At 38.3% G+C, this 15,805-nt stretch overlaps 1 protein-coding gene across 2 annotated transcripts in view; it reads right to left on the reverse strand.

Annotated features, from left to right (window-relative positions):
• Nucleotides 1–15,805, reverse strand: part of LOC132116304 (lysine-specific demethylase 6B-like) — a 90,416-nt gene that overhangs the window by 51,642 nt on the left and 22,969 nt on the right. For both annotated transcript variants that reach the window (XM_059525114.1, XM_059525106.1), the window contains exon 3: nucleotides 6,323–6,359. The gene's annotated coding sequence lies outside the window, so the exon portion shown is untranslated. The remainder of the gene's footprint in view (nucleotides 1–6,322; nucleotides 6,360–15,805) is intronic.

A 15,805-nucleotide genomic window follows, 5' to 3' on the forward strand; every position in this document is an offset into this window, starting at 1 on the left:
AAGTAACATGCAATTATTCCATTATTCAATAACACAACACACATTTAAACCATTCCGTTCACCATCTTATTCCAAACAAAGGGCCCTATAATACACCCGGCGCAATGCGATGCAAGGCGCAGCCCAAGTGTGTTTGCTAGTGTGTTTCGCATTTTCCCGTCCAGCACCATGCGTTTAATTAGCAAATGCATTTGCGCCATTTGTGCGCCCATGGGCGTGCTGGTCTAAAAAAGAGGTGTGTTCAGGCGCATTGCTGGCACATTGCTATTTTAAGGAGCTGAAAATAGACTGCGCCATAGACAAACTCAAACCTGGTCTAAAGTCTAAAGTCAAATGGCGCAATATTTTTTTGTTATTTAAAGAGCGCGTTGGTAGAAAATGTGCCTCTGGGCGGGTCCACAGTGCGTGTTGGCTTATTACACAAAGGGATGCTCATCATACAAACATGCCAAATATTAAAAACTAAAGGATTACAGTGTAAAAGAATATTGTTGTGTAGGCTACATAAATATAAAAATGTAGCCTAGTGATGGATAATCATTGTGTGTATTAGAATTAGGCTACCTATTTGCAATTCAGCCTATTACTACTTATGATGAATAAAATTCTTCTTCATCTCATCCCACCTCGAGAAGCTTTGGTGGATTCCTGCTTGTCCCGTAGATGATCTGCTCACGCGCTTTAACTTCGCGCACAAGCAGATCGGTTTCTTCGCTTGAGAAGCGTTCAGCTTTTCCGCCATATAAATAGCGATCCGCCATGGCGCGAGCACATCTCGCTCTTAAAGGGAATGGGAGATGACACTCTGATTGGTTTACTGAACGTTACGCCCATTACTCATTAAGAGAATAGGGACAACCCATTCCAAAAATGCGCCCCGGCGCACGGACTGTTTGGACACGCACCTGCGCCGTGTGCTTTACACTTTGCATTTAGATCGTTAAAATAGGGCCCTAAGTGTCTGTATGTGAGCTCCACAATGATTTGAATTGTCTGTATGTGTGTGAGAGACGGTCATGTGACTCTTACACTGCGCTTTTCATTAAAAACTGATACCTCAACCCATCTGTCCAAAATGCAGACCAGGGAAAGACAGATAGAGAGAGAGAGAGAGAAAAGGGTGTTATAGAGAAAACTCTATTAATCACTTTCGCTCACCCATTCTTGCTTTTGTCTAATTCTCTCTCTCTTCTCCATGAGAAATCATTTCCTCGGAGGATGTAAATTAGTATTTGTGTTGTCTGTCTGACATCGGCATGAAATTATAGGTCCATTTCCACCTCCATCTGACTGTCAACCATCACAAGAGTGCATCAATAATCTATTAATGCGTGCCAGCAAAATGCACATTCCCGCTGTGAATGTGAGGTGAAGGTTAAGTGCTATTCAGTGTGCTAGTCTGCCACTGTCAGCCGGTCCTGATGAACACACACACACACACACACACACACACACCTTCAGCACTGATGGCATGAGTATGTCAGTGCACCCTTTACTCATACACATGACTACAAGAACAGTCATTTCTCACTGCACTCTGCACCTGTTTACATCTGACATTAACATCCATATCCAATCACAAATGGTCATTTGAGACAGAACGCTATCAACATGCAGAGTTAGTTTGTCAGTTGTTCTTTTAATGAATGTGTATGAACGTTTCCAAATGTTTTGATCAAATTGTTGTAATAAATCTATCACTCAGAGTTTGTGGCCAGTAAGAAATGAACACCCTTATTCAGCAAGGATGCATTAAAATGATCAAAAGTAACAGTAAAGTCATTTATATTGTTACAAAAATAATTAGGAGCAAATGGGCTTAGTTTTTTCATAGTTAGACTCACAACTAAACATGTTATCTTCTACACACAAAAGCACTAACACCTACAGCAACTATGATCATGCAGTGAAACTAAACTTTTCCGTTCTCTTCTGACTGAACTCGTTACTTTTTTTTCTTCCAATCTTTAACAGAGAATGAATAAGAGTGAAAAGAAAGAGAACAAGAAACATAGTTTATTTGCAACCCTGAAAAAGCAGGATCCAAAGTGCTTCCTGTTTAGACTAGTGGGAGTAAAAAGGGGACGGGGCTGGAATTATTATATTTTAATATGTTATATTATTTCCAAGATTACAGCTACAGCATTAAAACAATACAAAGCAACAAACTGTAGAATAACAGAATTTGACATGTCTCAACTCAAACTAACTTCTGTTCATACTAGAAAGAAAGAGAAAAACAGAAAGCCACGTGAGTTTTGTTGGGTTTGCAGTTTAGTCCTGGACATGTTCAGAGGGAGAATCAGAATTTGGAATTCGCCTGCTCTGTTTTCCAACCCCCCCTCCGCCTGGAGCTTAAAGAATGTACCTCTACACAGCTGGCCAAACACACGCTCTCATATGGGAATAAAAACACATGCATGGAAACACACCTTATACATTCATAAGAATCAAACACATACTGGGAGATGACTTGCATGCACACTTCAATATGCACTACGGTTGCACACAAAGACAATTGCATGCATAGTAGCAAGTGTGTTGCAAAGTAAAACTTTTGCTAAAGTGTGTGCACGTGAGAAAACATGAAAATCACAAATTTTCATATCATTTGCATGCTGTAGAGCAAGAAAGGCTTCCTTGGGAATACTCCCCCTTTGGCTCTGCAGGCAGATGGTTTGCTCTTCCATGTGGAATGTGCAGCAGGAGCAGCCTGCATTTCATGACAGGGTGGAGCGATCCACAGCGGGGGGAGGTTATCCAGCAGGGGATGCAGGAGGAGGTGAGTGGGTTTATGGGATATTTTTAGTAATACCACTTCTGCTGGCAACACAGGCAATGCAAAGCTATAAGCAGCGGTAGGAATCATATACACACACTCAAACACAATCATGTCTACTGTCTAGTTCACGTGGACCATGAGATAAACAGGCTCAGGAATAAACATTAGCAGGAACTTCAGCAGACCAGCAGAAACCAAGACGACAACAACTCACAAATCCACACACATACAGCTGTATCGCACAAGACTGGCCTGCAGAAACACAGACACATCTTTTGCACAAGGCATTTACACAGCTACTTAACCAGATGTGCAAACACAAATGCATGCATGCTGCACATAGTGAAACTTCAAAAAGACTTTGCTTCTCTCACACAGGTTAACCCAAGGGTCTCAGACTCAAGTTAGCTGGGGGCAACCAGGGACAAGTTGAACAGCAAATGCTACTTTGAATTTTAAGTTATTTAAATGGTAAGTCTGGGGTTGGTGAGATTTTGTAATGCTTTTCAAACAAATCTCTTATGCTCACTTAGGCTGCAGTAAAACAGTAATGTTGTGAAATAGTATTTAGTGCTGGGCAACAATTAATTCCATCTAAAATAAAAAGTTTTTGTGCATATAATATATGTGTGTGTACTGTTATTTATTATGTATATATAAATACACACACATGCATACATTTAAGAAAAATATGTTTATATATAAAAAATATATACACACACACACACACACACACACACACAAATGCATGTAAATATTTTCTAAATATATACTGTATGTATGTGTCTTTATATATACACAGTACACACACATATATTATATTAACAAAAACTTTTTTTATTTTGGATGAGATTAATCGTAGCCAAGAACTAATATTATATATATAAGTTTTAAATGGCTGTTTTCTTTTGTACTTATCGTTATCGAGGTTTAAAACAGTTGTGTTGCTAACTATTTTTGTGGAAGCTGTCACAAAGAAAAACATTTATTTGAAATAAACCTTTTTACTGTCACTTTTGATCAATTATGCATCCTTGTGGAATGAAAGTATTAATTCCATTTGAAAAAAATATTCTTACTCACCCTAAAACCCCAAAATTAAAATTCTCTCTTGTATCGACAAGATAGGCCGTTTAATGATCCTGAGAACTACAGGTTAACATCTTAGACTAAGAGTAAATGTATTTGTGTTTGAAATGAGGCATTAAAATCAATCTCGATCAATGTGAACACAAATATTACTAGCTATGCAGGCTTGTCACATTAGCGAAAAGCTTTCAAGCATTCATGCTAACTATCATCATGGTGGAAAAACAGTTTGAAGAAATCCTGTATGTTTATCTACATATGTGCCTCCTTCCCCACTGCTCCCTGTTTTACTGAGGCAAAGATCACACACAGATTTATTTTGATCTCACATGGACCGGAAAACAGGAAGAACAAATAAAAAATTCCCTGGAAAATCTGCTCCACATTTCATCTCAACCCACCGGGATCCTGAACATCAAAGTCTGTGTGTGCGGGCGAGCTCGGGCTCTTGCACCCTAATGCATATTTACTCAGCAAACACTTCGGTTCGGTTGCTAGGACACTTGCTCAGGACACGTGCTGAAGCATGACAGGGCTGGATGAACTTTGACCTTTATAGAAGGTGATCTTTTTGACCCTGCAGTAGCATGGCTTTTTATGTGGCCAACTCTCCCATCTGATCTTTTATCTATGCCTTCTGGCCCTGATCCACAGCTTGCAGAGATGGTTTAAAAGTGTGTGTGTAGGATGGAGCAAGTGTGTGTGAATGTGAAAGTTATTTGCAATGTAATGGCGAAAATACTTAATATTCACATATGAACGTGTGCATGTGGTTTTGAAACACACACACAAGTAAAAACACAAATAATGCAACTAACAATTTCACATTAAATATGAATACATCTGCCCTTTTTCTATGCATTGTGTATATGATGAATAATAGACTTCACATACACTTTTATTGCTTGTACAGTATGTGTGTGTGTGTGTGTGTGTGTGACCTTTGCCTGTTTACACCTGGCATTAACATCCGTCTCATGTGATCCGGTCACTAGTGGTAAACAGAGACACACTGCTGTTTACACCTGGTAATAACATGCATCTGAAATGCATCTCCTGTGACCAACTGTCACAGCTTTCGAGGGTCTCTGATTTCACGATTGTATGCACAACTCACTATATCAGTTAATGTTAATGCAATGAGACACATTGTTTTTTAACCCTGTTTACGCATGTGTTTAACACTGACCACATGTGATTGACTCAAAGCAGAATACTAGATTTAAACAGGATTTAAGCAGGATGATTAATGAATGCTGAGTGGTGAAAAAAGACCGATGCCATACATCTTTGTTTAAACATACTGTACACTACCCTTCAAATGTTTGTTTGCAGAAAGATGTTTTTGAAAGAACTCTCTTAAGCTCACCAAGGCTATATTTATTTGACATAGCAACCATACAAAATGTTCATCACTCACATTTCAGTTTAAGAAGTCTTGTTCTGAAAGCAGGGTCTGAATGTGTGCCCAGAAAGCCTACAGACCTAATAAACTACTGCCGGATCTGTCCGACAGACCCTATTAAGTGTTCACTATCAGCTGAGTCAGCTACAGACAGCTCACGCTTAGACAAAACACACACACACACACACACACACACAGAGGTGAACAGGCACGTGCATCTGGATTCTCTTAGCTCACATACAAAGGAGTTAGTATGTGAACCGCTCTGAATGTGCCATTTGTGTGTGTGTTGGGATGTTCGGTCAGTGCTTTGATGGCTGCTGGATGTTGGAAAAGGAAAGGCAACAAGTCCAAAAAGAAAGAGGGACAGGAAAAAAGAGAGAGGAAGGGAAAAAGGGTCAAACACACAAACACAAACCACATGCTGCTGGTTTGTACATGCCTCAGCACGTGAGTCTTACAGACTTTCCTCACAGGTTCAAGGAGTTTTTGTGTGCATGGATGCATATATATATATATATGGCTGCTGTTTAAAAATGTGCATAAGGTTGTGTGTTCAACTGCCTCGCTTCTGTCTCCACTGCACACACACTGGTTTTGGCCCACAGAAAGAGAGTGAGTCACCTTTTGGGTTCAGAAAATATAAAAATAGAGTGGAAGAGAAACACACACACACACAAACACACTGACCAAAGACTGAGTCACTTTAGGCCACATCCATCAAACTACTGAAAAACACTGTGCTCTGTTTCTGTTGCAGACCACCTATTGGACAGAGACATGTGTGTCCCTCTCACTGTGGACATATGGTCTGGTCCCCGCCCCCATCCCGCTCCTGTCTGACTCCAGGGAGAGAATGTGAGGGAGACAGACAGGCTCTGAAGTTTTGGAAGTTTCTCTTTCCTTGGCTTTTATCTTGGATTTCAACCCCCCTTTCTGTTACTTCTGTCACTCACACACTCACTAAATGGTCACAGTGTACAAAACTCTACTAAAAGGGATAGTTCTAGTTCATCCACAAAAGAAAATGGTATCAATTTACTCACCCTCACGTCACTCCAAACCCGAATCAGTTTCTTTCTTCTGTGGAACACAAAAAGGGAAAACTTCATGAATATCCAACAGGACGGATTCATTACCATGTAGTACTTCAAGACTCACTTTAACACTTAAAAAAGCACCCAAAAGAGCCCATGCAGCATTTTCCAAATGCTCTGATCAGTAAAACTGTGCTAGCCGCCAGTGCTCTTCTGTGTATATTTGCAAGTTCACATATTTACAAGAACTTCACGTTTCAGAAGTTCCACAATAGATCCAGAAGTGTAGCACCATTCACAATAGTGAATCTGACAAATAAAGATTACTACATTTACATGTATACATATGCCAGATGCTTTTATTATTGCATTATGATTCTTACATTGCATTCAAGGTATAAGTCTTCATGCATTAGAACCCATAACCTTGGGCGTTTTAAGCGCCTTGCTGTACTGTTTGAATACATTTTATTTTTTTTATTTTTTATTTATTTATCCTTTATTTAACCAGGAGAAGCCCATTGAGATTAAAAATCTCTTTTGCAAGGGAGACCTGGCCAAGATAGGCAGCTGAATTACATCACATCATTACATACGTACAAAGACACACAAAAAACATGAAAATAAAGACAAATAAATTAATAGAAATTTATGAAATAAAAGCAATGAAGTGTACACATACTTTTCTTCACTGCAGTGAATGGTGCAGGTGAGATTAGTCAAAATAATAGTCAAAAGCTCTTAATAGTGAAAATGCTAATCTTGGCAGGGTAATAGACTTGACTTTATTGGGAATTTAAAAAAAAAAGAGAAATCGACATGTTGCTCTTCATTTATCACTTTAAAGGTCCTATGACATGAAAATTTCCCTTTCTGAGGTTTTTTAACATTAATATGACTTCGAGATTTTGCTATCTTTCTCTGCCTTTGAGAAAATGGAAGCTCAAACGGGCTGATCTGGAATCTCCTCTTTGTGACGTTTCAAGGAGAATTGTTACCTCCCCTTTCTCTGCTTTGCTCGCCCAAATATTTACATATAATTCAGTCGCAATGTCAGGACAGGCGTTACAAACAGACTTTTATGATATGGATTCGACAGCACCGGCACAAACAGTGAGTAACAGTGTTCATTAATGCCTGATCTGTGATCAGTGATTTCTGATGTGTAGCTAATTATTCAAGTTCACACAGACTTTCTTTCTAAATCGTTTAATACTGTTTATGCATCAGTGAATCAAGCCAGTGACTAAACGATCAACTACACGTTGTTTCTCTTAGTAGCATGAAACAAATCTGTTATTTAAATTGTGATTTAACTACAGAGAGCGATCAAAGAACGCTCCCTTTTTTTCGGAGCTCTCACACATCGCGAGTATATCTGCACTCTTGCCTAAACTGCCGTTACAATGAATGACGCTGTTATGCTGCACAACAAAGCTCTTACTGTATTCATGTGTTTGCTGTTAGTTGTGGTGAAAGCATTTTGTCAGAGAAAACGTGTTGCAATAATGACGAGATGACTGCATTCACGCGATAAACAGACTCTGTCTATTCAATGCTCATCACTGCAGCCTTTCATGTGATGGGAAAAGATCGAAAAAATAATTATATAATCAACAAATCCACGATTCGTTAATCTCGACAGCTTTAGTATATATATATATATATATATATATATATATATATATATATACACATACAGTGCCGTCGCTCACTACACGCAGAGTATGCAGTCTGCGTAGGGCACCAACTCCCAGAGGGGGCACCATCCCAGTTGCTCAAAAAAAAAAAAAAACCTTCCGCCATTCTCCCATCCGCGCACGCGACCGCTCGCACCTCATGTTTTCGGCTGAATGTTCATAATTGATGGATGAACATCTATGTCCGTGTAAAGGACATCAGCAAGCTGGTGCAGAGAAAAGAAAACTAAAGAAAGTAAAACAATAAAAAAATAAAATAAAGTTGGCTTGACGTTAGATGTTCCAGAGTCTCAAATTTAGGGACCGTCTCTAAAGTTATATGCGATATTGGTATACACTTTTCTAACGTCAGTAACATTTGAGGAGAATGACTTGCATTCATAAAAACAACTGTAATTGTTCATCTAAGTGTCAGCTATAATGCACAATTGAATTGAATGTTGGATATTTATTAAAATAAACTGTAAATCATATCTAAATTATGCTACTTTTTCACATGGACTCAATCGCAAATTTGAAGCTCAATAGCATTTGAGGAGAAAGACTTGCAGTCATAAAACAATTGTGATGTGTTCATTTAGGTGTCAGCTACAATGCACACCTTATACATTTTTAATATATATTAAAATAAATTATAAATCATTTAGGTAAAAAAATTATTTTTCAGGTTCCCTTACGAAAATTACCCATGGTTTTAATAATAACACCACAAATCATCGTTCTTGTTGCCATGGTAACTGCAAATTAACCATGGTTTTGTTACTTGAAATAATAATTTAAAAAGTATTAATATACTGTAATATTTTTTTGATGTTGTTGTTGCTATAAAAAAGATCTAAGCCATCAATAGCCAGACAAATACAAAATAAACAATGTATGTACATTATTAAAAATGCCTGCAAAGGGAGCCAAATGCCATGTTGCTGCTGTTACACTTACAGGAGAATCAAATCCTTGTTTAGGCTACTCACCAAACATTTAATTCAAATATTAACTTAATCTTTCTTTTTTGGACACCTCTTTGCTATAGATGACACAGCCTTTATAATTTCTTCAACAAAAAACATGCATATCACAACCTTTACAAAAATAAATCATGGTTTTATCATAGTAAAACTGCTTGATTTCCTTTTGAATGATTTCTGAATGCTTGAGACTATAAAATAAATTAGAGTCATAATAAAGTTATAGCCATAGGTAAATGTTGAGAGCTACAATTTTAATTTGTAAATAATACAATTTATTCATTTACTTTTTTATTTGATTAAAGTTCTATTTTCACCACTATAGTATGTGTTTTTTTATATATATATTTGAGGAAGGGGGGCACAACAATACAATCCTGCTTAGGGCACCCATTTGGCCAGCAGCGGCCCTGTATATATATATTTATTTGAAGGGGTTCCACATGTAATGTCGTTTACTCGGAGTCTCACAGCAGACACGCCCCTTCAAACAGAGCATTCAAGCCAGAGGGCTAATATCAGGATATAAAAAATGCTTTTTATTTCTAAATTTTAAATGTAAAAATCATACTAACAATATAAGTACACCTAAGGAAACATTAAAAAGCATTTAAAGAAAAGGAAATAATCCATGTCATGGGACCTTTAATGATTACTTGAAAAATGAATACTAGATTGATCCTATGGCAAAACTTATATTTAAGATACAGTCATGTGAAAAAGTTAGGACACCCTATTGAATTCCATGGTTCTGTGTATCAGGAGATAATAAAACAAATTCTGGTCTTTGGAAGAAATAAAAATTTCTGGTCTTTATTGCCTCAGATGAGCAAAATCACATGACATTTCACACCATGTCATTAATTGATTTACAAAAATAAAGCCAAGATGGAAAAGCCATGTGTGACAAAGTTAGGACATACAGTAGCCTATTCAATTGCCTTTTGATCCACTTTTAGAAGTAATAACTTGAAGTAATAACGTTATCAGTCTCTCACATCATTCTGGAAGAATTTTGGCCCACTCTTCTTTACAATGTTGCTCCAGTTTATTGAGGTTTGTGGGCATTTGTTTATACACAACTCTGACCACATGATTTCAGTCAGGTTGTGTCTGGTCTACGACTGGGCTTCTGCAGAACCTTGATTTTTTTCTTTTCAGCCGTTCTGTTGAAGATTTGCTGGTGTGTTTGGGATCACTGTCCTGTTGCATCAACCAGTCTTGGCCAAGCTTTAGCTTTTGGATGGATGTCCTCACATTTGACTCTAGAAAACTTTGGGATACAGAGGAGTTCATGTTCGACTAATGACTGTGGAGTCCTCCACCAGCATGTGTGTCTTTAGGTATGAGGTGTTTGTGCTGATATGCTTGTTAAGTTTTCACCAAACGTGCTGCGGTGCATTATAGCCAAACACCTCCACTTTGGTCTCATCTGTTCAAAGGACATTGTTCTAAAAGACTTTTAAAAGATAGATGCAAACTTGCAAACCTAAACCGTGCTGCCTTGCTTTTTTTAGATAAAAGCTTTCCTGTGGCAAGCCTTCCAAACATGCCATACTTGTCCCATTTATTTCTAACTGTACTGTCATGAATTGTATCATTTAACATGTTAACTGAGGCCTGTAGAATCTGTGGTGTAGTTCTTAGGTTGCCATTTCTCTGAGCATTACATGGTCTGATCTTGGGGTGAATTTGCTGGGACGTCCACTCCTGGGAGGTTGGTTCACCCAAAAATTAAAATTATGTCATTAATAACTCACCCTCATGTCGTTCCAAACCTGTAAGACCTCTGTTCATCTTCGGAACACAGTTTAAGATATTTTAGATTTAGTCCGAGAGCTCTTAGTCCCTCCATTGAAGCTGTGTGTCCGGTATACTGTCCATGTCCAGAAAGGTAAGAAAAACATCATCAAAGTAGTCCATGTGACATCAGAGGGGTCAGTTAGAACTTTTTGAAGCATCGGAAATACATTTTGGTCCAAAAATAGCAAAAACTATGACTTTATTCACCATTGTCTTCTCTTCCATGTCTGTTGTGACAGAGTTCAAAAAGCAGTTTGTGATAACCGGTTCACGAACGAATCATCCGATGTAACCGGATCTTCTTGAACCAGTTCACCAAATCGAACTGAATCGTTTTAAACGGTTCGCGTCTCCATTACGCATTAATCCGCAAATGACTTAAGCTGTTAACTTTTTTAATGTGGCTGACACTCCCTCTGAGTTTAAACAAACCAATATCCCGGAGTAATTCATTTACTCAAACAGTACACTGACTGAACTGATGTGAAGAGAGAACTGAAGATGAACACCGAGCCAAGCCAGATAACGAACAAAACATTGACTCATTCACGAGTCAAGAACCGTTTCTGTCAGACGCGTCCGATTCGAGAACTGAGGAGCTGATGATACTGCGCATGTGTAATTCAGCGTGAAGCAAACCGACACACAGAGTGTCTGAACTGAACTGATTCTTTTGGTGATTGATTCTGAACTGATTCTGTGCTAATGTTATGAGCCCAGGTAAACCGAAGGCTTGAATCAAGGGCAATCATCGCAAATGACGCCATTACGTCGAGCGCAAAAGAACTGGTGAACCGCTTTCTTCAACCGGTTTATTGAATCGAACTGTCAGAAAGAACTACTGCATGTTAGCCTGCATGTTTTTACTAGTGATATTGAGAACTGATTTCTAACTACTGAAATTTTGGTATTGTGACAACACTATCCCTTATTTGTGGAAAAGTACTGCGCGGAGCATGGCTTACTGTTTTATTTCAAAACACACACAGGACTGCAGATGCTGTGTAGTAAAAGTCATCATGTTACATGCAGATAAAGCATGAGTGTTTTCTAAATACGTGTTGAGTGAGAGAGGAGGGATGGTGACTGCTGGAATCTGTGTGTAGGTTTGTGATGTTGTGTTGAATGCAGATGGGGGTTTTCACTGGCTTGGGGGAAGGGAAAACGTCTGGGCGCAGAGGTCATGAGGGTTCAGGGTGTCTTAAAAGTTTTTGTACGCAGACACACACACGATTTTCACACTCACTCAGAAGTGTAAGGTCAAGTTTAGTGCCTCGATTTTGCTGTGCATATAAATGCCTTTACCACAGGTCTGCTGGCTTATCTAATGTGCAATATATCACATAAATGAGGGTTTCTTGCACTGTCAGGGTTTTACACTGAGCTGATTTTTGATAGCCAAAAGCATTGTGTTTTTTATATGAAAACAATATTCCCACAATAATTTTAAGATGGGATACTGATGACAGAACGAATCCGCTTGCATACACTACACTGTCGGTAAGATATTTTAACGGTTTTGAAAGAATTTGACCAAAACACAGTAAAAACTGTAATACTGTGAAACATTTTTACAATTTAAAATAACTGTTTTCTATTTAGATATACATTTTATAATGTAATTTATTCCTTATTTGGCAAAGCTAAATTTTCAGAAGTCATTACGTGAATCTTAACTGTCACATGATCCTTCTAAAATGCCTGATAAAGGCCTATTCACACCAGGAACGATAACTATAAAGATAACGATAAAGATATAGTTGTAAAAATCATTCTCAATATTACAGAAAAGCAGAATCCACACAACAACTAATGATAAAGCTGATGAATGATGCAAACATTGACACCCAATCAGAATTAATCCTACTATAAGGTACTTGTGAATTTAAAGCAGCAGACACATGTGCGCTTGTGTGGACGCTAATATCATTATCTTTATAGTTATCGTTCTGGATGTGAATGGGGTTTAAGAAGACATCTTAACGTTTCTTAATTTCTGAATGTTCATTCTTAATAAAATATTAATGTTGAAATGAGTTGTGCCGCTGAATATCATTGCGTTACATTTTTGGATGAATAGAAAGTAAAAAAAAGAAAAACATTTAAACAAAATTTAAAACCAGAATCTTTCGTAACATTATAAATGTCTTTACAGCGACTTATGATAAATTGAATGCACCCTTGATCAATAAAAGTATTACTTTCTTTCTTTAAAAAAACTTGGCCTACTTACTCCAAACTTTACTGCACATGGTTACAAAGGGAACGTAAACTGTTGAAATGTTTCAAATAGTGCAGCACAGATATATATACACACATATAAACACAGAAGAATTTTTTTTGGGTGCCTTTCCTTGCTTTTTGTTTAGACTCATACGTGTGTTTGTTACAAATGTCTACACGTTTCTTTGGTTTAGACTCGTTATAGCTAATGATCCATTTGAGTGAGAAGAACCTAATTAAAACACTATGGAGGACCACACATGACCTGAACCACCCTAAGCTCCCCAGACAGCACTTCTGTCTCTCTCTGGGGCTCGCCGTGGGTGGTGCACGGGGCTGTACTGCAGCTTAGACGCTGGTACCACTCTGACGGGCATACAGTGAGGGCGAAGAATTCATTAACCAAAATACTTACGAGTTTGATGTGAGGCCACACACGGCGCGAGACACACACACTGCCACACAGCGGCCACCGCAGCTGCAGTGTGTGTGTAGAAGAGAGCACGTGTGGAGGGTTGTGGGAGCCGGAGATAGAGCAGGCCATCAAAGTGAAATGACATCAGAGCCAGAGCGAGAGGCACAGATAAAGCTTGTGCAGTGCCAGTATTTGGGGGTTAAGAGAGCTGGAAGGAGACCAGCTTTGTCCTTTCAGGCTCCAGGGACACTGGCACAGGCAGAGCAGGCTGCAGCTCTGGCCCCAGGCCACATGCAGTGGCAGTGCATGCAGGAAAACTAAAAGGGGATCACCAGGCCACACAAGACAGCACCAGTAACCTACAATATAACAGCTTTCGGAGCTTACAAGATATGTCTTCACATTTGTCAGCAAATTATGATACTTAATATCTTAATTCTGATTGTATTGTATTTTGTTGCTCTGAAATGGCTTAAAAATATGATTATATTTAATCAGAGGAACCAAATTTCCAGAAATCAAAATGTTAATGGCACAAAATAAAATAAAAGTAAAAAATAATTTTCTATCAAATATTAAAAAAATGAATTTGGAACTAATGTCAAATGGCTCAAAATGACTTTGAATGATGGCACAAATAAATAAATAAATAAATCAGAATTTTAAATCAATTCATTGAAACAATTGATTATCAACCTCTTAACTGATTCACAGAAATAAATAAAACTGCAGAAGCAGCTCTAATGCCAATACAGTCAAAGCCTCATTGCAAAACTAGTGTAATAATGTCATCTTAGGAACTTTCACAAACTTGAACTCAGGAATTTTTCTCATATAAAAAGTTTTAAATATAAAGAATCATTTGCACTTTAATATAAATGTAAAATGATGTACACTCATATGAGATATGATATATATAGATATATAGGGTGGAACGATACATGTATTCATACCGAACTGTTAGGGTACAGGCATCTCAGTTCGGTGCATGAGACTTTACAATGAATACAGGCAATTCACCCTAGGGCTGGACGATTAATCGAAACCGAAATTTGGAACCTCTAATCGACGTAATTTTCCCATGTCGGTTATTTCGATTATTTCCTGTTAATACTTCCCTGTTAAAAGCGTGTGTAGCCACATGATTCTGCCAGTCAGTGGCATAAAAGCAAAACACGGAGGTGAATGCCGGATCAATACACATAGTGATGTCGCGCGAGCGGTGAGCCTCGAGTTTTCACTAAACTTTGTCAGTTGTTTTATGGTTTGGACATTCAAGCGATTACACGATCGGATGTGTATTATTATATCGAGCTACCATGTTCGCGCAGCTGCATTGTGGCACGAAAACTCATAGCTGTGAAGATCGCGCGCACAGAGGAACACAGTTGTCAGCGCTGTCCTGTGATTTATCACTAAAGTATCTTAGAATCTCAAAACCTATTATAGCATATTTTTCTACTTTTGAAGGAACTAGGCTATTTACAACCCCCAGCTTCACAACAATATAGAGACGGTATGACTAATTCACACACGCAATCACTCGTACTGGTACTGTTTACCTTTAATCTTTATTTCTCTTACACCGAGCAATAATATGTAAGAAATGTTACGAACATAGATAAAATAACTGCTGATAGTGAGCTATTATCGTTCTTTCAATAGGAAAAAATATCTCACCTTTACTAATCGATCTCAACCGTCTGGCTGAGGCCAGTCTAAAAAGACGCTCAGGACAGTTGACAGAACGCTGCTGCGTGTCGTCATGAAAGCGTATCATTTTCACGTGTTATTAAGCCTTGCCACTTGCAAATGTAACCATTCAAAAGACTTTAAAGCATTCAAACACAAGACGCGTAAAAGCGTAAAATGTTCAATTAATCGAGGTTTTGACTTTAGGCCATAATCGTCCAGCCCTAATTCACCCCCAATCCAGAAAGGGTGCCCACAGCAATGCAACGCTGTTTGATAACCAGCTGCCAGCAGAAGAACAGCGAATGCCGTGAGTTGCACTTGAAAACAAAGCCCACTAGACAGTGACCATGTGCTGACTCTGAATGCGTCTCTCACAGACTGAAAAAGGAGTTTACTTTAAAGGCTTGTGCACTCAACAGTTTGTGAAACGGAGTTCTGTGCTCGTGTATCCTACCTCTCTCATTAAGCACAAATCCAAATATTTCATAATATTTCCATATTTGCGATGCAACATATCTGAATGCTAAACTATTATTTATCATGTAAACTATAGGCTTGTACTTCAGTTCCATTGGTGACACAGAGGCGGGCGCTCTGATGTTTGATTCACTGTATTTTATTTTGTTAAAGTACCAACCATGCTGTCAAGTTAGCAATGCTGGACCTGATGTGTTTTGAGTGTGTGTGTGTG

The sequence above is a fragment of the Carassius carassius genome, chromosome 3 (genome assembly GCF_963082965.1).
Source record: "Carassius carassius chromosome 3, fCarCar2.1, whole genome shotgun sequence".
NCBI lineage: Eukaryota > Metazoa > Chordata > Actinopteri > Cypriniformes > Cyprinidae > Carassius > Carassius carassius.